General features: G+C 40.0%; 1 protein-coding gene across 4 annotated transcripts in view; it reads left to right on the forward strand.

Moving 5' to 3' along the window:
- FUT8 (fucosyltransferase 8) overlaps window positions 1-23,198 on the forward strand; it is a 287,005-nt gene that overhangs the window by 128,064 nt on the left and 135,743 nt on the right. For 3 of the 4 annotated variants that reach the window (XM_048854022.2, XM_048854025.2, XM_048854024.2), the window contains exon 3: window positions 2,851-2,941. The gene's annotated coding sequence lies outside the window, so the exon portion shown is untranslated. Of the gene's footprint in view, window positions 1-2,850; window positions 2,942-23,198 lie in introns of those variants that run through there. The other variant, XM_048854027.2, reaches the window with a different exon arrangement.

Genomic DNA, 23,198 nt, shown 5'->3' on the forward strand with positions numbered 1-23,198 from the left:
GAGTGGACTCGTAGGCTCTAAAGTTTTACATCGTTTTATTTTTGAATGCAATTATTTTTGTCCATAATTCTACATTTGTAAGTTCAACTTTCATGATAAAGAGATTGCAATACAGTACTTGTAATGGGGGAACTGAAAAATACTATTTCTTTTGTTTTTTACATTGCAAATATTTATAATAAATAAATATAAAGTGAGCACTGTACACTTTGTATTCTATGTTGTAATTGAAATCAATATATTTGAAAATGTAGAAAACATTGAAAAATAAATGTTGTTCTATTATTTAACAGCGGGATTAATTGTGGTTAATTTTTTTAATCGCTTGACAGCCATAGTTAAAAGGCATTACTGAGACATTGAAAACAGAAGTGCAGACTGCTTTATCTGCTTTCTCCACTGCTTCCTAAAATGACTCTTCTGTGTTCCTCCCTCATGAGACAGTATGTTGCCTCTGTAACACTGATCAGTGCTTACATGGCTGATAGGAAAAACTAAATTTATTTCTAGCCTAGGTTCTCCGGCAGGGGTTCTCAAACTTGTTTATAGGGTGGATCACATATTTAATAATTGTTCTCTCTGGACCATTTTCTTTCCTTTTCATTTCAATGGAATCACCTCCCGTTTCATTCACAATTGCATGACATCCCTGCTGCAACTATAGCAGTTTTAATTTAAAAATAATGTTAAAAATGTATATAAAATACGTTTTCCACCTCTTTTATGGAGTATATTATAGAAATTCTATACATCTTTCCTTTTTCTTTTTTAATAGCATATCTAAAATAAAAACAAGGATGGCATTATTCTCATAATATCAAAATTTATAAAGGCATATGATAGGCATGAGTCTTATTTATTTTTAAATAATTGTTTCCCATTTCCATCTGAACTAGTCCAAGTTCAGAGTTGTTTATCTGTCCTTTAATTCAATTTAATAGTTGTAAATAAGGAGAAACCAAAATAATGTAACTGGCAATCTCTCTCTTTGTAAATTACCAGCATGAGGTTGGTGAACCACTAATTGTCTAAGGATCACAGTTTGGGAGTCTTTGGCCTATGGCACAGTCTTTTCTGTATCTTTGCAACAAATTATTTAGTAGTAATATTACAGCGTTTACACAACCTGGTTGGGATTGATTTAAATCAAAGTGATTTAAATAATCTAAATTAATTATTTAAATCAGCAAGCAGGAAACCGTGATTTAAATAATTATTTTAGTCCTATTTGTATTTGTACATTTTTAGTTATCTTTTCTAAAGAAAGATTGATTCTCATTGGTTAGTAACTATTAAAACATTTTGATTTGCAACTAAATATAGCCTTTACACTAAATTTGGTACTTTTTTACTGTCAGGGAAGATACTGTGTTCATACATATTTATGATTGCCTGTTGTGTTCTATTTATGTGAACCTGATGAAGGAAAAGCAGAATTTAAGGCATCTTAAGGGCAGAAATCCAATACTCTTTCGGCTGTATTGCATAACAGAAAATTTACAGGAAAATTGTATTTCTGGGAAGTTCAGGGACTATGGCCCCAATTCAGGATAATGCATAATCATGTCCTTATGTCCCATTGGAGTTTATTGGGATGTAAGCACATGCTTTATGTTAAATGCACGCTTAAGTATTTTCCTCGAATAGGGCCTAAGAGCTGTGGGATTCAGAGTATTTAGAATTACAAACAGAATAGATAACCAACAATACTATTTGCAGCCTCTTCTTTAACTGACCTGCAAATGATTGCTGCCTACTGTTAAAAATGGGCGACTTTTATAGGAGCAATCCATCACATCTTCAAGCAGTTTTGATCTGAGTGGAAAGTAGATCAAACTTGGGAAAACAGTGGATTCAGAACATTCAAGATTATATTTTAAAAGAGAATTGTATATAGTCTCAAGTAATTATCAGCTGTATATTATATGTCCTGTAGACCTCCTTCAAAAACATGTTCTTATTTCTGTAGCTATGACTTGCAGTGGCTACTGGAAATCCCATTCATACAATAACTAGAGTTGAGCTAGCCAAAAGTTATGGTGGTTATTCATTGTACTGTTGTATGTAGGAGACATCAGTATCTCAATATTTGGGTTTTGGAGCACCATGGAGGCTTTGTCCTAATTTTTAAGGTGATGTGGAGAAGTGGCTCAGTGTGTTCCAATGGTTCGGCCAATGCACATCTGGCTGATCATTTTTCTGTTTAGAACCTCTTATCTGGAAGGATAGAAGCTGTGCTATGGGGATTTGAGAATGGTGGGATTAAAATGGAGACACGAATGAGGGATGGATAACGCAGAGTTTTTTGTGATCCAAAACAGTAGTGTTACTGGCATTACAAGCCCTCTGTGAGGATGCACCCACTAGATATGTACATCAAAAATTAGATATTTTAATTTACTAAACTTGATTGATTTTTGGTAGTTTAATATTGACAGAATTTTATCTAGGAAATATATAAATATGTGTTCCCAGTCAAGAGCATCTTTTATTTTTTTTGGGATCACCTTAGAGTTGTTTCTGAGATGTTAAAATTTATTAATAAAGCTATTCTCAGATATCATCTTTCTAGTGTATTTGTAACAAATATTGAAGAACTAATAGGTCAAAAAGATTATTCTGACAATACATAAGTGCTTTCTGTTATTTGGTGCCATTTTGGCAATATACAAGTTGAACAAAAACTAGTAGAGTTGAAGACAGTGGATATATCATTTTTAACTTCAACAATATGGCATATTGTACTTTTGCAGTTGCACTTTGGGATGTGGCAGGTGCTTGCTGTACTACAGAATAAAATGCAGTCATTGAAATTATGACTAATTTGTTTGTTTGGCTTTTTTTGAGCAGTTAATTTCACTGACTGCTGGATCAGAGGAAACAGTTATTTCCCTAGAAGCCCATCATGCAACTGTTTCTACTTCCTACTGTCATGGAGAAGGTAAGTTGTTTTTCAGATTTATTGATTACTGTTCATATCTGATACTTGGAGATTAAAACTGAATGAGTTGTGATTCTTCTTCAAGTGATTTTTCATATATAGATATAGATATTCCATAGTTGGTAAGTGCTTGCCCAGTGCCTCAAGATAGAGATTTTAATCAGAAATACCTGTTGGGGCAGCGCTTGAACCCTGCATGTCATTGTACTTCCAACTGAGGGCAAAAAGGGTCAGGCCACCCAACTACCCTCAGTTCCTTCTCACTGCCCATGGCTATGAGTCGAAGCTCTCCTCTTTTAGCATGCTTGCCTTCCATTGTCCTTGTAAATACATTTTAAATAGTCAGTTATTTAGTTGGCAGTAGTTTAAGTTTAGTTAAGTACTTCTTGTGTAGTTTCAGTTGGGAACAATATTTGGGAACAATATTTTTTCCCCCTGGGAAGTACTTGGTATCAGTTCGCTCACGATGATAAACCGTAACTCCTTGGGATTAAAAAATTGCCCATCTTGTGAAGCTGTCATGCTGCCGACTGATGGTCATATAAGATGTTTGATCTGCCTGAAGGAAGCACACATCCCTGATAGGTATGACACTTGCAGACTATTTTAGAGCTGCAAAATAAATTCACATATTTAAAGCAAGAAAGTCTTGCTTCAGGATGCTTTTCCTTGCACAATCAGTGCACCCAGCCTCTGACCCAAGCTTCACAGCCATATAAGAACATAACACAAAAACAACCATAGTAGGTGAGACCAATGGTCCAACTAGCTCAGAAGCCTGTCTTCTGACAGTGGCCTATGCTAGGTGCTTCAGAGGGAATGAACGGAACAGGTAATCATTGAATGATGAGAGACTAAAAAGGATGAGAGATCCTCTGAGTGCTTCTGCAGTTTCATGTTCCTGGATGGTTGAAACAGCCACCAAAACTTCTGTTTTGACAAAACCCTCTGGAGTCAGAAGTAAGAAGGAATGTAATTGCCACAAGGAGAAAATACGCAACTCACCTTCTCCAAGTTTGGCATCCAAACCTTATAAAACTACCAGACTTTCAGACATAAAGGTAGCTCAAGACTTTAAAGTTGTTCTCAGAACACCCTTTCTGATAGTGAAGTTACTGAACACAATGTGGACATGGACTTATCTCCGATCTCTTCTGGTACCGTACTGGTGAACGTAAGGTCCTCTGTACTGAGATCTCATGATTAACTCTCCACAGCACTGGCTACTCTGATACTGATACAATCAGTACTTATCACACCAGTACTGTTAGTGAAGCACCACTGTCTGTTTTTGTATCTGTGGTTCTGGTACTGAGCCTGGTACTGAGCCTATCTAGATTGTATGTAGTGACACTCACTACTCTCATGCCTGTATCCTTGGTAATGATATTGTCAGCTCTTTTGGCACCAAAGCTGTATGTTGTTACAAAGGCCTTACCATTTTGTCGGGAATCATATTCTCCATTTTTTGCTTCTGTGAAGCACCTGCCTTTATCATTGACCTGGACACTGACCCCAGTACCGATGATCATATTAGTACCAGATAGAGCAGGTCCAGTTCATATTCCCATTACTCCAATGGCCTCCCTATTTTTACCACATCTCCTTCAGAAGAAAGTGAAGAGTCTCTAGATCAGAACATCTGAGGCTAAGGGCAAGAAGTTCTTTGTAGAGTACCCTTAATTCTGAAATTCAATTTTTATGTTAGTCTGCCAGAGTCCAGATTTGTTGACCTCTAGGACATAGTATAAAAGCAATATAGCACCTGCTTGAGAGCAGAAGAACTCTTTAGGAAATAATTGACATTAATTTTTGTACATTTGAATTAACCTCCTCCCCCACAAAAAACAACAACCCTAGAGATACGTGTTGTGGGTGCATTTGTAGAAACGTAAAAATTAGTAAAGTATCTAAGTCCTCATGCTGATCCTGCAAGTAAAAGGGTTTTGGTCATGGAGAGGAGGGTAGAGAATAACTATTGTTGGACACACACCCTATCTCCTTCCACACATACGGACACGGGAAGCCTAGCAGTGCTAAACTATTGCTGAATATAACCTGAAGAATTGAGTAAATGTCTGTTACTCCTCTCCTATGTGGATTTGTGGTTAAATGGAAACAGTTACTTGCTCACTTTTTCTCTCCATGGTGAGCCTTGGAACACTTGGTGGAGATATGTGGTCCTGCTTTGTTTAGTCTCCATCACTCTTGCCCTTCCATCTCTTCCCCTCTCGCTGCTTGCACAGCACACACAGCTTTTCAGCTGCTTTGGGTCCTTTCATTCCTGAATAAGGTGTGGGCACAGCAGCAAAATGAGGGCAGACACATGTATGGTGTTAAGTTGAGAAGGACCAAGAGGGATTTTCTGCTGGTTCCGATGTACCCTTCAGTGCTGCCCCAATCTCAGATGAAGGCTCTTCTGTCAGTACCAATTCAACCACCAATACAACACAGCCACTGGTACCAATGCTTCTGCCCCCCTCCCTAGAAACAGGGGGAAAATATCTTGAACTCCAAGATCTCCATCAAAGATTCCATTACCTTTCTGTTTGAACCTCCCTCTCCTGAAGTGTATCCTAAGGCAGAGACCCCAGATACCAGTTGACAACTGACCCAACAACCTTCATATCAGGAGCACCTTGGGGCCCCTCTCCTTTCCTTTATATTGCCTGTAAGGCCTTTAGGCATGTTATTGGGCCTTCTGTAATCCTTGGGTCCTGTACAGAGGCCTGTTCTATAGGGTACCCTCATGTAAGAGGATCCGCCAAGGGAGGCAGCCACTGGTACCCCAGAACCCCCCTCCTCAAAAGGACCCCTTAGAAGAACAAGAGCTGAGAGTGGAGGAGGCCCTGCTATCTATGTCCTCTTCCTTGCCCTATGAGGCAGGTATGTTCCCTCCCTCCTCCTGTGAGGATTAATTGAATTTCTTCCAAGAACTCATGAAGAAGGTAGTTGAATCCTTATAGATCTCCTTGGAAGTGGTGCAGGAACCATAATATGCTTTGGTGGATAACCTACGCACCTCTCCCCAAAGCAAGGTAACCTTACCTATAAATGACCTCCTGCTGTCACTGGTCCAAACAATATGGAAAACATGGGTCATTATCCCGCCTACTTGCAAGAGGGCTGACAAGAAGCAAGATCCCAATCCTTGTGTGCAGAGGCAATAAAACTTTGGAACTAGTGTATAACCCACCAAATAAACATCTTAGTGACATATCTGATAGGTCTGAACAACGTTATACAGATATGCTGAGCAGACATTTCTGTCAGGATCAAAAATGGGAAATGTGGTTTTATGCTACTGAAGATTTTTCTCACTTGGGGCTTCCCAGAGATAGACCTCTTTGGGGCACCATCCAACACAAAATGCTGCTGTTTTTGTTTGAGGAGGAAGACACAGTTGAAACTCTTCTTGGGAGATGCCTTCCTAAATTTTTTACTTCAAATTCTGCTGTATGCCTATCCCCTGATGCTGTTGCTACTCAACAAACTAAAGCAAGAAAAATTGGTAATTATCCTCATAGAACCAGCATGGTTGAGGCACATATGGTTCCTGGATCTGATTTCCTTGTGTCTGAATCCACCTCTGTTTCCCTTTGACAGTAGACCTACTGGCCCAAGAATCAGGCACAATAATTCACCCCAATCTTTCCTTGCTATGTCTCAAGGCCTGGCTTCTTGATGTCTCTCGGGTGTAGAAAAGGATTGTTCTTTTGAAGTACAGAATATGCTGTTGAATAGTCATAGAATCATAGAATATCAGGGTTGGAAGGGACCTCAGGAGGTCATCTAGTCCAACCCCCTGTTCAAAGCAGGACCAATCCCCAACTAACTAGTCGTAAACCTTCCATAAGAAAGTCTTACGTGCAAAAGTGGAAGAGATTTCATTGCTGGAACATCCAGTCGGCAATTTCTCCCTCCAAGTCACATATCACCCACATACTTGAAAACATGCTGAATTAAACTCTAGGCTTGTTGCTGAGCTCTATCAAAGTCCAGCTGGCTGACATTACCGCCTTTCACCTATCAGTTGAAGGGTTTTCAGTATTCATGCACCCTTCAGTATTCACTTCAAGGTTCATTAAGGGATTGAGAAATAGATTAAGGTCCCAGGTGGAGTAGGCTCTCTGATGTGAGGAAGGTTGGTCAATGTATTGAGGAACCACCCTTTAAGTCCATGGGAAGTTGTTCTGTTCTCCATCACTTGGCCAGAAGGGTAGGGGAGTTTGGGAGACTTTTGACAGATCTACCCTACATGGTATGTAACCGGGACAAGATGATTCTATGTCCCCAATCTCATTTCCTGTCCAAGATCTCCTTGGACTTGCATGTCAATCAGGACATTCAGTTGCTAGTGTTTTCCCCAAAACCTCTCACTTCAGGACAAGAAACTATTTTTCACACTCAGGACATGAGAAGAGCTGTTGCATTCTACCTCAAAAGGACCATGTTCTTCAGAGCCTATCCTAGACTCACTCTCTCTTGCAGACCAGATGAAGGGAGCCCCTCTTTCCACTCAGACTATGAAAGTGTGTGTGTATTTTGACATGTTATGAAGCTTCTGGAGTGCATCCCCAGCAAACGTGTCTTCCCATTCCACTAGGGTAGCTCTGTTGCTCTACTTAAAAACATACACATGTCAGACCCGTGTAAAGCTGCCACCTAGTTGTCTATGTACACTTTTTCCTAGTTGAGATGCAGCCTTTGGTGTGGCTGTTCTCCAATCAGTATTAGAGCCATCTCCTCAGCACTCACCTCTGTAGTTGGGACACTGCTTGGGAATCACTTAAAGTGGAGCTTCCATAGGGAGAGCTACCTAAAGAAAGAGAGATTACTTATTTGTACAGTAACTAGAGTTCTTCAGGGTGTTTTTTCCCTATGGGTGCTTCACTACCCTTTCTCCTTCCCCTCTTCTTTTGAGTCCTTACCTTGAATGGGTTTCATAGCTGAGAAGGAACTGGAGTGGTGTTTGGTCTGTCTTCCCCATAGGCCCTCTGATTGATTAAAGCATGAGGATATATAGGGCTCAGGCATTGACCCAGCAGATACTCTACCAAAAATCTTGGATTGAAAGTGCTTGGATGTGCAAAGTGGAGCTCCCACATGGACAAAACATCTCAAAGTCCAGTTATAGTGCATGTAAGTAACCTCTCCATTTCATAGCATTTGAAATGTATAGAGATGATACATATAAAATAGCAAACTGAAGGAAAATATATACAATAGTCTCATGCATTTCAGTTGGTCTGTTTATGTTAAAGGAAGGAATCTTTGACATTATTATTGTATTACAGTAGGATCTAGAGCCTCCAGCTGAGATAGGGGCTTCATTGAGCGAGGCATTGTACAAAAACAATAAAAGACTGTTCTTGCTCTGAAGAACTTATCAAAATAGAAAAGACATGGTGAAACTCAAAAAAGAATCATACAAAAAATGAAAGTAGGTCAAATTTCAAAGGATGAATATAAAAAACCCCACAAGCATATAGGGACAAAATTGGAAAGGCCAAGCCAAAAAACAAGATTAAACTAGCTAGGGATATAAAGAGTAACAAGAAAGCATTTTACAAATATATGAGAAGCAAGAGGAAGACCAAGGACAGGATAGGTCCATTACTCAGTGAGGAGTGAAAAACAATAACGGAAAACACAGCAATGACCGAAGAGTAAAATGCCTTTTTTTTTTTGTTTTAGTTTTCACCAAAAAACTTAGCAGTGATTGGGTGAATAACATAATGAACATCAAAAAGAAAAAGAGGACTTATGACACCGTAGAAACTAATGACAGGTTTCAGAGGAACAGCCGTGTTAGTCTGTATTCGCAAAAAGAAAAGGAGTACTTGTGGCACCTTAGAGACTAACCAATTTATTTGAGCATGAGCTTTCGTGAGCTACAGCTCACTTCATCAGATGCATACCGTGGAAACTGCAGCAGACTTTATATACACACAGAGAATATGAAACAATACCTCCTCCCACCCCACTGTCCTGCTGGTAATAGCTTATCTAAAGTGATCAAGAGGTGGGCCATTTCCAGCACAAATCCAGGTTTTCTCACCCTCCACTCCCCCACACAAATTCACTCTCCTGCTGGTGCTAGCCAATCCAAAGTGACAACTCTTTACATAATCAAGTCGGGCTATTTCCTGCATAGATCCAGGTTTTCTCACATCCCCCCCCACCCCCATACACACACAAACTCACTCTCCTGCTGGTAATAGCTCATCTAAACTGACCACTCTTCAAGTTTAAATCCAAGTTAAACCAGAACATCTGGGGGGGGGGGGGGTAGGAAAAAACAAGAGGAAACAGGCTACCTCTCACAAGTCTTGGGAGACAGGCCAGTCCTTGCCTACAGACAGCCCCGCAACCTGAAGCAAATACTCACCAACAACCACATACCACACAACAGAACCACTAACCCAGGAACTTATCCTTGCAACAAAGCCCGTTGCCAATTGTGCCCACATATCTATTCAGGGGACACCATCACAGGGCCTAATAACATCAGCCACACTATCAGAGGCTCGTTCACCTGCACATCCACCAATGTGATATATGCCATCATGTGCCAGCAATGCCCCTCTGCCATGTACATTGGTCAAACTGGACAGTCTCTACGTAAAAGAATAAATGGACACAAATCAGATGTCAAGAATTATAACATTCATAAACCAGTCGGAGAACACTTCAATCTCTCTGGTCACGCAATCACAGACATGAAGGTCGCTATCTTAAAACAAAAAAACTTCAAATCCAGACTCCAGCGAGAAACTGCTGAATTGGAATTCATTTGCAAATTGGATACTATTAATTTAGGCTTAAATAGAGACTGGGAGTGGCTAAGTCATTATGCAAGGTAGCCTGTTTCCTCTTGTTTTTTCCTACCCCCCCCCCCCCCCCCCAGATGTTCTGGTTTAACTTGGATTTAAACTTGAAGAGTGGTCAGTTTAGATGAGCTATTACCAGCAGGAGAGTGAGTTTGTGTGTGTATGGGGGTGGGGGGGGATGTGAGAAAACCTGGATCTATGCAGGAAATAGCCCGACTTGATTATGTAAAGAGTTGTCACTTTGGATTGGCTAGCACCAGCAGGAGAGTGAATTTGTGTGGGGGAGTGGAGGGTGAGAAAACCTGGATTTGTGCTGGAAATGGCCCACCTCTTGATCACTTTAGATAAGCTATTACCAGCAGGACAGTGGGGTGGGAGGAGGTATTGTTTCATATTCTCTGTGTGTATATAAAGTCTGCTGCAGTTTCCACGGTATGCATCTGATGAAGTGAGCTGTAGCTCACGAAAGCTCATGCTCAAATAAATTGGTTAGTCTCTAAGGTGCCACAAGTACTCCTTTTCTTTTTTCGTAGAAACTAACAAATTTATTTGAGCATAAGCTTTCATGAGCTATAGCTCACTTCATCATTTCACTACACTTCAGCTGTAGCTCATGAAAGCTTATGCTCAAATAAATTTGTTAGTCTCTAAGATGCCACAAGTCCTCCTTTTCTTTTTGCGGATACAGACTAACACGGCTGCTACTCTGAAACCTGTCATAATGAACATCAGTGTAACAGGGGTAGGATCTGACTCGTAGGCTATGTTTACATTACAGCCTATGTCGGCAAAGTGTATCAATATTCCACTCCCTGAGTGACATAAGTTACACTGACACAAGCATTTGTGTGCACAGCACTCCGTCAGCTGGAGAACTTCTCCCGCTGACAAAGCTTATGTTGCTCGTGGAGATGCGTTTTTATGCTGACAGGAGAGCTGTCTCTCATCAGAATAGAGAGTCTTCACCAGGCACACTGCAGTGACACAGCTCTACTGGTACGGGTGTGCTGCTGAAGTGCTGTACATATAGACGTGCCTAAAAGAGGGAAAGAAAACGCTAAGAATGATTTAGACAAGTTAGAAGTCATCAGGACCTGATGAAATACATCTAAGAATACTTCAGGAACTGGCTGAAGAGATCTTTGAGAACTTGTGGAGGATAGGCAAGATCCCAGAGGAGTGGAAAAAGGCAAGTATAGTACCTATCATAAAAAGGGCAATAAGGACAAGCCATGAAATTTATAGACCAGTCAGCTTAACTTCAGTACCCAGAAAGATAGTGGAGCAAATAATAAATACATTTGTAAGCACTAAGAAGAAAATGAAGTGGTAAGTAACAGTCAATTAGCATTTGTAAAGAACAAATCACATCAGATCAACCTAATATCCTCCTTTGGCAGGGTAACAGACCTTGTGGGTAGCGGGGAAGCAGTACATGTGTTATATCTCAACTTTAGTAAGGCTTTTGATGCTGTCTCCCATGACCTTCTCATAAACACACTAGTGAAATATAACCTAGACAAATCTACTATAAGATGGGTGTACAACTGGTTGGAAAACTGTACTCAGAGAGTAGTTATCAATGATATAAAGTCAAGCTGGAAGGGCATATTGAGTGGGGTCCTTCAGGGATTTGTCCTGGGGCCCATTCTTTTCAATATCTTCATAAATGTTTGGATAATGGCATATAGAGAGCACTTATAAAGTTTGCGGATGATACCAAGCTGGGAGGAATTGCAAGTGATGTGGAGGACAAGATTAGAATTCAAAATGATGTTGACAAACTGGAGAAATGTTCTGAAATAAATAGAATGAAATTCAATAAGGACAAATGTAAAGTATTACACTTAGGAAGGCATAGTCAGCTGCACAAATTCAAAATGGAAAATGATTGCCTTTAAGGAGTACGCACAAAAGAATCTGGGGGTTATAGTGGATCAGAAATGAAATATGAGTGAACAATGTAATACTGTTGCACAAAAAAAAAGTGAACATCATTCTCAAATGTATTAGCATGAGTGTTGTAATCAAGACACAAGAAGTAAGTCTTCCGCTCTACTCAGCACTGATAAGGTCTCAGTTGGATTATTGTGTCCAGTTTTGGACACCACACTTTGAGAAAGATATGGACAAATTGGAGAAAGTCAAGAGGAGAGCAACTAAAATGATTAAAGGTCTAGAAAACATCACCTATGAAGAAAGATTGAAAAAACTGGGTTTGTTAGTCTAGAGGAGTGAAGACTGAGGGGGAGGATAACAACAATCTTCAAGTATGTAAAAAGTTGCTCCCCTTAACCACTGAGGACAGAACAAGAATTGTGGGCTTAAATTGTGGCAAAGGAGATTTAAGTTAGACATTAGGAAAAACTTCCTAACTGTAAGGATAGTTAAGCACTGAAACAAATTGCCTAGGGAGGTTGTGGAATCTCGGTCATTGGAAGTTTTTAAGAACAGGTTAGACAAACACCTATCAGCGATGGTCTAGATAATAGTACTGCCTCAATGCAGGGGACAGGACTGGATGATCTATCAAGGTCCCTTCCAGTCCTACATTTCTATGAGTGAGAGAGAGGAAATATTAACCTCATTTGACAGAGGGGACACTGAGGTATAGAGAGCTGGGATTTCACCAAATCAAAGCCAAACTTTCAAGCATTTAGCATGCACAAGTGGGTCTGGATTTTTCAAAGAGCTCTGCTCCCATTTAGGCATGTAAAATAAGGACCAGATTTTCAAAAGTGGTCAGCATGCAGCAGCTCCACCTGTGACATTTATGGGAAGATATTCAAAAGAGCCCAGCACACAACATGCTGAACTCCTCTGAAAATTTGTCCCCATTTGTGAGTGTTGAGCACTTTTTAAACTCTGACCTTAAGTGGCTTGCCCAAGGTATCCTAGGAAGTCCATAGTATACCTGCGTAATTGAATGTATCTCTTCTCAGTCCCAGTCCAGTTCCTTCACAGCAAAACCATCGTTCCTCTCTCATGTATAGATCTTTTGATGAAATAATGTTTTGGGGATTTTGCTGATGTTACAGTAGTTTCAGGATCCACATTTTACATTTTGACAGTTTAGAAAAGCCGTTCTATTACTTGACTAGGCAGCTGCGGAGACCTGGCACTATGAGCACTATGGCCTCAAACACAGGCATCCCTGTTGCAGAGGATCTGGGAATTGTGGGGGATCACAACCTCAACATGAGTCAACAATGCAATGCTGTTGCAAAAAAAAGCAAATGCAATTTTAGGTTGCATTTACAGAGGCCTAGCATGCAAGTCATCAGAGGTGATAGAACCATTCTACTCAAAACTGGTGAGGCCTCAGCTGGAGTATGGTATTCAATTTTGGTCACCAGTGTATCAAAAGGATCCAGAGGCGAGTGACCAAGATGATAAAAGGGATGGAATGCAAGCCATATGAGCAAAAGCTGAAGGAACTGGGTATGTTTAGTTTGGAAAAAAGGACATGAGGGGGGATGACGACATGATGGTCTTCAAATACTTGAAAGGCTGCCATAAAAAAGATGGAGAAAAGTTAGGGTTGCGAACCCTCCAGGATTGGCTGGGACTCTCCAGGAATGAAAGATGAATCTTTAATTAAAGATTACGTTGTGTGATGAGACTTCCAGGAATATGTCCAACCAAAATTGGCAACCCTAAGAAAAGTTGTCTATCTTGCCGCAAAGGGAACAGGACAAGAGGCAATGGCTTGAAACTGCAGCATAGCAGATTTAGCAGCTTCACAATTGTAAGAACAGTAGGACAGTGGAACAGATGCCTTGGGAGGTTGTGGAAGCTCCTGCACTAAAGGTTTTCAAAAGGACGCTGGATAGCCATCTGTTCTTCATGGTTTAGACCCAACAAATCCTGCATCTTGACAGGGGGTTAGACTAGAAGACCCTTGCGGTGCCTTCTAACCCTGTGGTTCTCTGATTCTACCTGATGCCAATCCAAGTTGTTATAAAGTCCTCCCCCTGTTTGTAGCACACCAGAGGTTCTCCAAAAAAGACAAACAAAAAAGAGGTCCTTTTCTCTGTCTTTCCCTTGTGAGACATGAGACTTACTGTAAAAGAAAATAAAGGCAAAGGTGGCTTGTCTCTTAGGAAGTCTTTCTGGGGTCAGTCTTTTAGGGCTTGGCTTAGCTGCTGCTCTACAATATTTAATTAGGGTCTACCTCCAGGACCATCTCTTCGGGGCACCCTGCTTGACAGCTGGTCCATGCAGTTTCCAGGATGGTTAGTCCTGTGACTGGCTTCATCATGGCTGAGGTATGGCAGTTGTCTTGTTCACTGACCCTTCCTGTGGCAGGTAATCCTGTTGCCGTTCCCCTTTTTAAGCTCCACCCCTCCAGGCAGAACAAGCCTTAGAGGTGAGCTTTCTTAGGGCTGAACGAGCCCAGAAGAGCTTGTTAATCTGTCCTCCACCAGAGTGAGGGCGTGCCCCATCACTCTCTCAGCCAGTTGACCCTTCATATTGGCTCTGTTGGGGACCATAGAATCCCTACATGAGACATCCTGGATCCATCCAGGAATCCCACCATACCTCCCTCACGCAACACCTACTGGCTCCATCAGAGTATGAGGCAGGAGTGATTGAACTGGATCCACAGGTACCAATGGATGTTTCATCATCTCCATCTGGTCTTAACAAGAAGACTGATGAGTCTCTACACTCATTGAAAGTCTTCAGACCAAGTCTCTGCTCTCTCAGCATTTAAATCTCGGTTCCAAAAACGCCATAAACAGGTGTACAAGCCAAGGCTGTCTCCCCAACCATTCTACTGCCAGTCATCATTCGAGCCACCATGCAAATGTCAGAGCATACAAAGGCCTAAATACAGCTGCCTTTACCACAACTACAACTATCCAGCCCCATCCACCGTCCGGGAGATTTTTCCTGGGACAATCAAGAACCGCCTACCCCTATTGACGATGACATCTACTACTGCCTCAACCTTTGTTGTCTGCCCCACCCTTTTTGCCCATAATTGGAGGACAATCACAACAGACAAGTGGGTACTATTAATCATCCACTGTGGCTATTCTATAAAATTCTCAGCCTCTCTTCAGGAACTGCTCTAATGGGGAGATTCTTTGTCGGGGGGCAGATTCTCTCCTCCAACAAGGTTCATAGAACAAGTACCAAATCAGTACCAAAAGAAAGAGTTCCACTCTCCATATTTCATAGTTCCCAAGAAAAATAGAAGATGGAGACCCATTCTTGACTTTCAGCAATTAAATGTTTTTATTTGCAAATCAAAATTCCGAATGGTAATGTTGGCATCAAGGATCTCCTACCTACAGGAGGTTAATTTGGTTCATGGCTCTTGACATGCAAGATGCTTATATTCTTGTGGACAGTCATCTGTCCCACAGAAGTTTCCTCAGGTTTATGGTAGGACAATAACACTATCTGTTCAAAGTACTCCTGTTCAGCATAGCTACAGCACCCAGGGTCTTCACATAGGTCTTCTCAGTAGTGAGGGCCCAGATGAGATTTCAGGCCCATACAATTTTTCCGAATCTTGATGACTGGCTCCTAATGGGTTGTTCCAGTCAGAACGTCCAGTCAGTGACTCTGTCCTTGCTCCATCTTCTGGCAGCGTTGGAGGCCAGGGTGCAAATCAGCCTCCTAAAGCTGAGAGCACACGGTCCAGTTTTCAACTAGAATTTATAATCCCTATTCCATGATGAGATTTCTTTGAGCTATAATGTATCTTAATTCAAGCTATATTTAGATAGGCTTTTTCCTCAAAAAGCATTTTATCAAAAAAATCTGATTTAAATAAAAAAAATCCAATGTTTTTATTTTTATTTTTTTAAATCATTGTTTTTCTATCCACCCTGGTTTATTGCTTTAATGTATAGTAGCTTTCTGGTATGTGGTTTTCTGGGTGATACATCCAAGCAGATCCTGAATGGTGTCTTAGCATAATTTTTATGTAAATGTTTTGCCTTCTCTTTAATACTGTCTAAATTAAGTTTGTGCCACTAACTACTTTTTTTGTTCTCCACATGTAGCAGTAAGTAAATGATGATTTGGGCTTCCTTTCCTGAAATATTAGTTACCCCTCAATGGATCCGTTATAGTAAGGGCAGTGTACTTCTAATGAATTATAATAGCAGATACTTTTCATTATTTTTCTGCTTCATTAAATGTTACTGCATATTCTATGCTGATTTTTTTAACAGATCTTAATACATTCAAGATCACGTTAAACCTGAAAATGATGGCTTAAATATAGGTAAAATTTATTTTCAATTAAAAATTTGCCTTTACCAATATTCTATCCATTATTTTACAGTACAACTATTTTGAACCTAAAAACTGTTTTCTTAATTTTTCTCATTAGTTTAAAAACATTTTGTAATAACCAAAATAATTTACAAGGATGGACAGGAAATCTTCATAAGTGTCTTTATCTTCTTTGATATATGAAATATCATGTGCTACCAAACCTGTCGCAGGTCTCTTGTGACTCCAATAAAAGGCTCCAGGGAAGATTTCACAGTTGGCTACTGAGTCAGTCTGAGTTTTCAAAGGATTTATGCAACTAGGTTCTTGGGCATTTTCTGCAGCTTGCTTATGTTAAATCTTTTTATTCATAGGTTGGGAGATGTGTAGTTTTGGCAGTGTCAAAGTTTGACTCAGACTCACAATTTATCAGACCACTCTGTTTTATTAGCAAAGCTGCTCTGCTAATACATTTAGAAGTGAGCCCCCTGAGTGAGGCTTGTGTCTCTTAATTTATACAGTTTTTGGAGAACAAGTTACAGAGAAGTTACAGACAAAAGAAGAAAAAAGATTTTAGTCACCACCCCTCGAGATCCCTGAGACCAGTCACGTATCTTCAATTACCTGCCACCCTTAACAATCTCCTTTAACAGCTTCCAGTTAACTTAAATAATTGCCCTTCACACCTTCCATTCTGATGCCTGCTTCTTAGAGCCAGCACGTCTATCTTAATTGCTTCTCCATTCAAAAGCTAACTGTCCCTATGTGTGCTCCCTCAGATACACATGTTTTGGCATGCCCTCTCATATACAATGTATCCAGCATGTCCCCTTATACAACGCTATACTTCCACAATGTTATACTTCCACAATGTTATACTTCCACAGCAGCTAGGTAGTAGATTGGACATTTGTTTGTTTTTTGTTAAAGCCCAGAAAGGTTTCTACTGTTGAAAAGGGATTTGGAAATGTTCCTCACTAGGAAAGGAGGAGACTTTGGAAGCTATGGAGGAGAGGATATGTTAAGTCAGTCATTTGTCAGGTGAAAATAAAATTGTGGAGCGTCATGTACACTGTTTTTTCCTTTATATGTTGAAAGGGAAAAGGAGATGAAGGAATGTAGTCTGTCATTACACCTAGTTAATGAGATGTGTGTGTATCTAGGTATCTTAAATATGGTTTACTTCACTGGACGTTTCCTTGTTTTTCAAAGATGGCATTAGGTGGTTTTACACTTAAGCAACCCTGATGTAAACCTATAAATGTTTTGCTGAGATTTCTTTCAGTAGAGGCCATACTGTGCAGAGGGAAGACAGGGACTGGGTAGGCAGTGGGGCTGGGGGAGAGTAAAGTTTCCTGTTAATATGAAATGGTTTGTAGTTGTAGGTGTGGAGAATGATTGAGCAGCGTATGGAGGGGTGTGTGGGTGTGCGTATATTTAGAGAGAGAGAGAGAGACTCTCTCTGGAATGCTCCAGTACCCTGTTGTATCATTCTTTTGGGAGTGGGAAATATTTGCCATTTGTGACACTGTGTGTGAAGTCCAAGAAAGTAATTTGAAGAAATCCCTTAATTATTGTTAGCTTCTTTACTTTTCACTGTGCAGCTGGAAACATAATGAGAGGCAATTCTTCAGTTTCCAGTATGATCTGTCAGTTATCGTTTTCACAGTTTTGGGGTATCTATGCTTGAACTGTTCCATGGTCTCCTCAAGGAATGCCCTCTCAGATCTCAGGCCTCTAGCTGTCACCTCTCTGTGCAGGGATCCAGGCCCCTCTCGACCAGGGGTTTAGTCTTGCAGACCTCTTGGACTCCACTGCATTTATCCCAACAAGTCTGACTCAAGTCCAGCCCCTGCACTTTGTGTTCTCTCCAAAGGCTATGGCCAATGTATGCCAGTGGTTAGTTGTAACCAAGCAGCTCTTCCAAAGCAGGGTACATTTTTTTTAAGGACAAAAGTATACAGAGATAACATATTAAACAATAAACGGATCTAAACACATAATTAAACTTACCAGAGACCCCTTATCAATCCTTATGAGAGTTGCTGATAGGTTTCAGAGTCTTTCAAACTACTCTCTAAGGGTTTGCCTCTCTTGGTTATCAGGTTGTGTTAGAATGTAGCCAAAGAAGCACCCCCTTCAGTTCAAGCTCAACTTTTAAACCCCCAATCCCCATCTTTGTTTCCAGGCTTCCTGAAAGAGGTAAAACCAGTTGCTACCCGTGTTCCCTCGGGGATAAGGCTTCAAAGGCTCAGTATCTGCATAATCAGCCCTGGGACTTTGCATTATTTGTCTCCTAATCATTCCAGATTCAACAGGGACCCCACCCACTGAGCCAGAAACACACAAACACATAAAAAACTTATTGATACAAATGTCTATGAATATTTTATGGGTTCCTATTGTCTGGCCCATCTTGATATAATAGTCGTTGAAGTTTTTCATGCTTTCAACAGCTGGCTCAAACATACAGATAATATTCATAAAGGTAAATGTAATAGTCTCAAGATATGCCTGTGTTTGTCATATCTTTCACAGTCAGCATTTACTCCTTGAATTAGTGTTGCTACACAGACCTCGTTTTGAGAGAATCATTGTATTACATGAATAGCAGTTGCAATTTGGAGATGTGATGGACACAAAAGAAATGGCAATTTCTTCTTTGAAGTTGTCTTTGCTTGTACCACTTTGCTTTACCACAGCAGCCGTGGTGTGGAGCTGCAGAACTGGCTTGATGATAGAGCTGGTAGGAAACCAAAATTTTCATTCCAAATTGGAATGAAAAGCCAAAATTTTCTGTGAAATGAAAACTCTGAAATGAAAGGGTTTTTTTTTTTTGGAACTTTTTTAATGTTTTGTTTTGATAATGTCAAAATATTATTATTGAACATAGCATATCAAATACAATATAATTACTATTTTAATATAAAAGTTAAAATGAAATCAAAGCAATACAGTAGAAACGGAACATTTTTATCTTCTCACAATACTTTGACCTTATAAAAATGAGATAAAAAAGCTGAAATGATTTTCAGTCAGCTCTGTTGAATATCCATTGGTGTGGTGTTTGACTAGCTCCATCGGAGGATGATGTCAGTGCCCTACTCTCTGTAAGGAAATGCACGTCCCACCCAACTGCCTCAGTATTTTTGTTGCAGCAGAGATCTAATGGAACTTGGCTCTAAGGTCTTCAAGCTAGTTAATTTAATTCTAGTTTGTTCTTCTGGTAGTTGTTAATGGTTTAGTTAGTATAGGTTAGCTTCAAATAGATTATCGCCTTACTTTTGGTATTATCCTAAAAACAAATAGATATACTAGTGTACAGCTTTAAATATTTTTGGCCAACATAGCTATTTATAGATTTTATCTAATGCTTTTTAGCTGTTATATATAAGTTATTTATTAAAATGAGCATTCTCTTTATTCATGGAATTGTCTAAACCATATGGCAATAAGGCATTACAGTTTCTGTAAAGCTTGCTAATTATACCACTTGAAAATGTGGCAAGCTTTTTCTGTTAAAAAAAACAAATTACCAGTGGTATTTCTTATTGTTTCCATACTGCCATGAAATAATTTGGTTTTTATTTCAGCACTTGGAATGGATTTTTTGTGTGTGGAAACAAAGATTTTTAGAACTTGGTTTAATAAACCTTCTCATTAAAATTAAGATAATACGGTCAATGTTCTTGTAGAAATATTGTATCATTAGCTGTTGTTCTCTCTCATGCACTCCAGTAACTAGGTGATAGGCATAGCATGAAATCCTGACTCCATTAAAGTCAATGGCAAAACTCCTATTGATTTCAGTGGGGCAAAGATTTCACCATAGGTGTTTCAGGTATTTGGAAGTATTTGGTTTTTATAAATACCAAGAATGGATAAGAATTAGGGCTGTCTAAGGGCATGGCTACGCTTGCAGATGTAGAACACTTTGAGTTAAACCAGCCTTCGCAGAGCGCAGTAGGGAAAGTGCTGCAGTCTGTCCACGCTGACAGCTTCAAGCGCACTGGCATGGCCACATTTGCAGCACTTGCATCGGCAGTGGTGCATTATGGGCAGCTATCCCAGCATGCAAGTGGCTGCAACGTGCTTTTCAAATGTGGGGGGTGGGGTGGAGTGTGACAGGGTGTGTGTTGTGTGTATGTGAGGGGAGAGAGAGTGGGTTTTGGGGGGGCTGAGAGCATGTCAGCATGCTGTCTTGGAAGTTCAGACAGCAGCAGACCCGCGTCACCCCCCCGCCCCTCTCTCTCTCTCTCTCTCTCTCTCACACAGCATTCCACACTAGTGGTTGCTTTGTCTCAGAGCAGATAAGCAGCCGGCTATCAGAAATGGAGCTTTCAAAGGGCATTTCCACATTCCTACAGCTGATTCCAAACAATGACAAGAGTGGCTACTTGACTTAGGGGGATTATGGGATGTTTCGGAGGCTGATCAAAGCGCAGTAAAGCAACACCTCGTTCACAATGGCTCTGTGGTGCTCCAGCAAGGGTGCAGCAAATGTTATTCCATTCACCGAGGTGGAGTATCAGCAGCGCTGTAGCCATGGAATCAGAGCGCTCTATATGCCTTGCCAGAGTGGACGGGTAGTGAGCTAGTGTGCCCAGGGCTCCTTTATTGTGCTCAAACTTGCAAGTGTAGCCAAGCCTTAAGGCATGTCTACACTTACTGGGGATCGACACGGCTGTGATTGATGTAGCGGGGGTCACATCTAGTGAAGACCTGCTAAATTGACTGCAGAGTGCTCCACTGGAATAAGAAGATTAAGGTATGTCAATGGGAGAGCACTGAAGTTGGAAGGAAGGAAGTTGATCTAAGCTATGTTGACTCCAGCTACGTGAGTAACGTAACTGGAGTAGCATAACTTAGGTCAACTTACCACAGTAGTGTAGACATGCCTAAGGGATGTAACTAGAAGTAATAGAATAAACTATTAGTGAAGTACTTTAAATGTCAACATTGTTAATTGTCATCATTGGCATCAGAGCTAGTACCTACCGAAATGAATGGGGCAATTCACACCTCAAAGTTATTGTTTCAGGTGCACTGCAAACTCAGGCAGACATTGTTTCATCGATTACACTCAGGTCATATTCTGAAAGTTATCTTTGCAACTGTAACAGTTTACAGATTAATTTCTTAAAAAATGAAGACTCAGGAGAAGAATTAATAGGTCTGTCTGCACGCCAACCCCCAGCTAGTACTTTGTGCTCCCCCAGGGGCGAACACCCCATGCTTGGGGAAATGTTTCTATATTCAAAGGGCAGTTAGGATCCCAACCTGCATATCTAAAAGTTCAAGGGTTTTTAATTGCACAAGCTTTGGGAAAACTACAGTTAAGGGTTTCCCAGCATTTCCGGTTTGCCCATTCGGTATTACATCAGACATCTTCCTTACAATCTTGAGTTCTCGTAAGCTTAATAGGTTTGCAACCTTCCATGGTTGGGAGATCTTCAAGGAGAATAGAGGATGTTACAGGAAACATGAATCTGGTCCCCAAAATTATGATTGGCTTAAAAATCATGAGTTTAAAAAAAATAAATTTAGAATTTTTTATTTGCTTTCTGGTTTTTAACCTTCTGCATTTAGCTTTTCTCCACAAGAATGAGAGCTAGAAACTTCCTTTTAAAAAAATGCAAGGCTGAGATCCTCATATAATAAAATGACTTTGAGAGCTGGAACTGTATGAAAAATGCCAACTATCACAAGACACTTGATACTGTCGCTATTGTTGAGAATACAGAAGAAGTGTTGTGCAGGGAGGTATTCAGTAGGGGCATTCTTTCCTTTAAGTCAGTAGAAAATCAATATAATAGAATTATAATTTAGGGCTGGGTGGTGTACAAAGTTGGTTGAGAATGGTAGTGTTTTGAAATCAGAATTTTACTATTTACTATTTTACTGTTTATGCGAGTAAAACAGTGCAGGAGACATACAATTCTCCTCCGTGGAGTTCAGTCACAAATTTAATTAACACTTTTTTTTAACTAGCATCATCAGCATGGAAGCATGTCCTCTGGAATGATGGCCGAAGCAAGAAGGGGGCATATGAATATTTAGCATATCTGGCATGTAAATATCTTGGAACCTCGGTTACAAAAGTGCCATGCGAACGTTCTCATTTTCAGGTGATACTGTAAATACGAAGCAGTCAGCAGTATCTCCCGTAAATGTAAACAAACTTGTTTGTCTTAGCAATTGGTTGAACAAGAAGTAGGACTGAGTGGACTTGTAGGCTCTAAAGTTTTACATTTTGTTTTTGAGTGCAGTTATGTAACAACAACAAAATATACATTTGTAAGCTACACTTTCACAATAAAGAGTTTGCACTTCAGTCTTTGTATGAGGGGAATTGAAAAAATACTATTCCTTTTGTTTATCATTTTTACAGTTCAAATATTTGTAATAAAAAATAATATAAAGTGAGCACTGTACACTTTGTATTATGTGTTGTAATTGAAATCAGTATATTTGAAAATGTAGAAAAACATCCAAAAATATTTTAATAGATTTCAATTGGTACTGGATTGTTTAACAGTGTGATTAATCGACAGCCCTAGTTTATACAGTTAACTATAGCAAAATAAAGGATGCCCATTTCTGGCATACAGTGATGTTACAATACTGTTAAGAATAAACATATTGTATCACAAAAATACTCTCTGAAGATGCTTACAGCTATGATGAGAAGAAAAACATGGTCTCTAAGAGCATTTTGAAAGAAACAGTTCCCAAACAGAGAGGATTCCTAGTTGACTTAATATATGGATCTCATAATAAGACATGGCCGATTTAATTCAGAACTTATCAAAATAGTTCTTATCCACTGACTTTTTCATCTGTGTCATCTGTTATTGCATAATTGGTTCTTTATATTGTTTTAAATTGTAAGGACCTTGAGTGTACCCTTGTCTGGATATGGTACTCTCCGTTTTGAAGGAGATACCACTGAGGCGTCAGTTTAAAAAAAAAATTCTCATCACTCAGCTTTTCTCAGTGTGTGTGTTCCTTAAGTTTCACATTGCATCTTGCCTTGTAGCAGTAATTCATTCCTTGTCTCTGACATCAGAGTCTTTAAAGATTAGCTTTTCCCCTGGGTTTCTGACTGTAGTCTTTTTTCCATCTGTGATCATAAAGCAAATTCCACAGTAAACTGGATAATTTTCCTCATCTAAAGAAAGCGCCTCAGG

Source organism: Caretta caretta, chromosome 6 (assembly GCF_965140235.1).
Source record: "Caretta caretta isolate rCarCar2 chromosome 6, rCarCar1.hap1, whole genome shotgun sequence".
Lineage (NCBI taxonomy): Eukaryota > Metazoa > Chordata > Testudines > Cheloniidae > Caretta > Caretta caretta.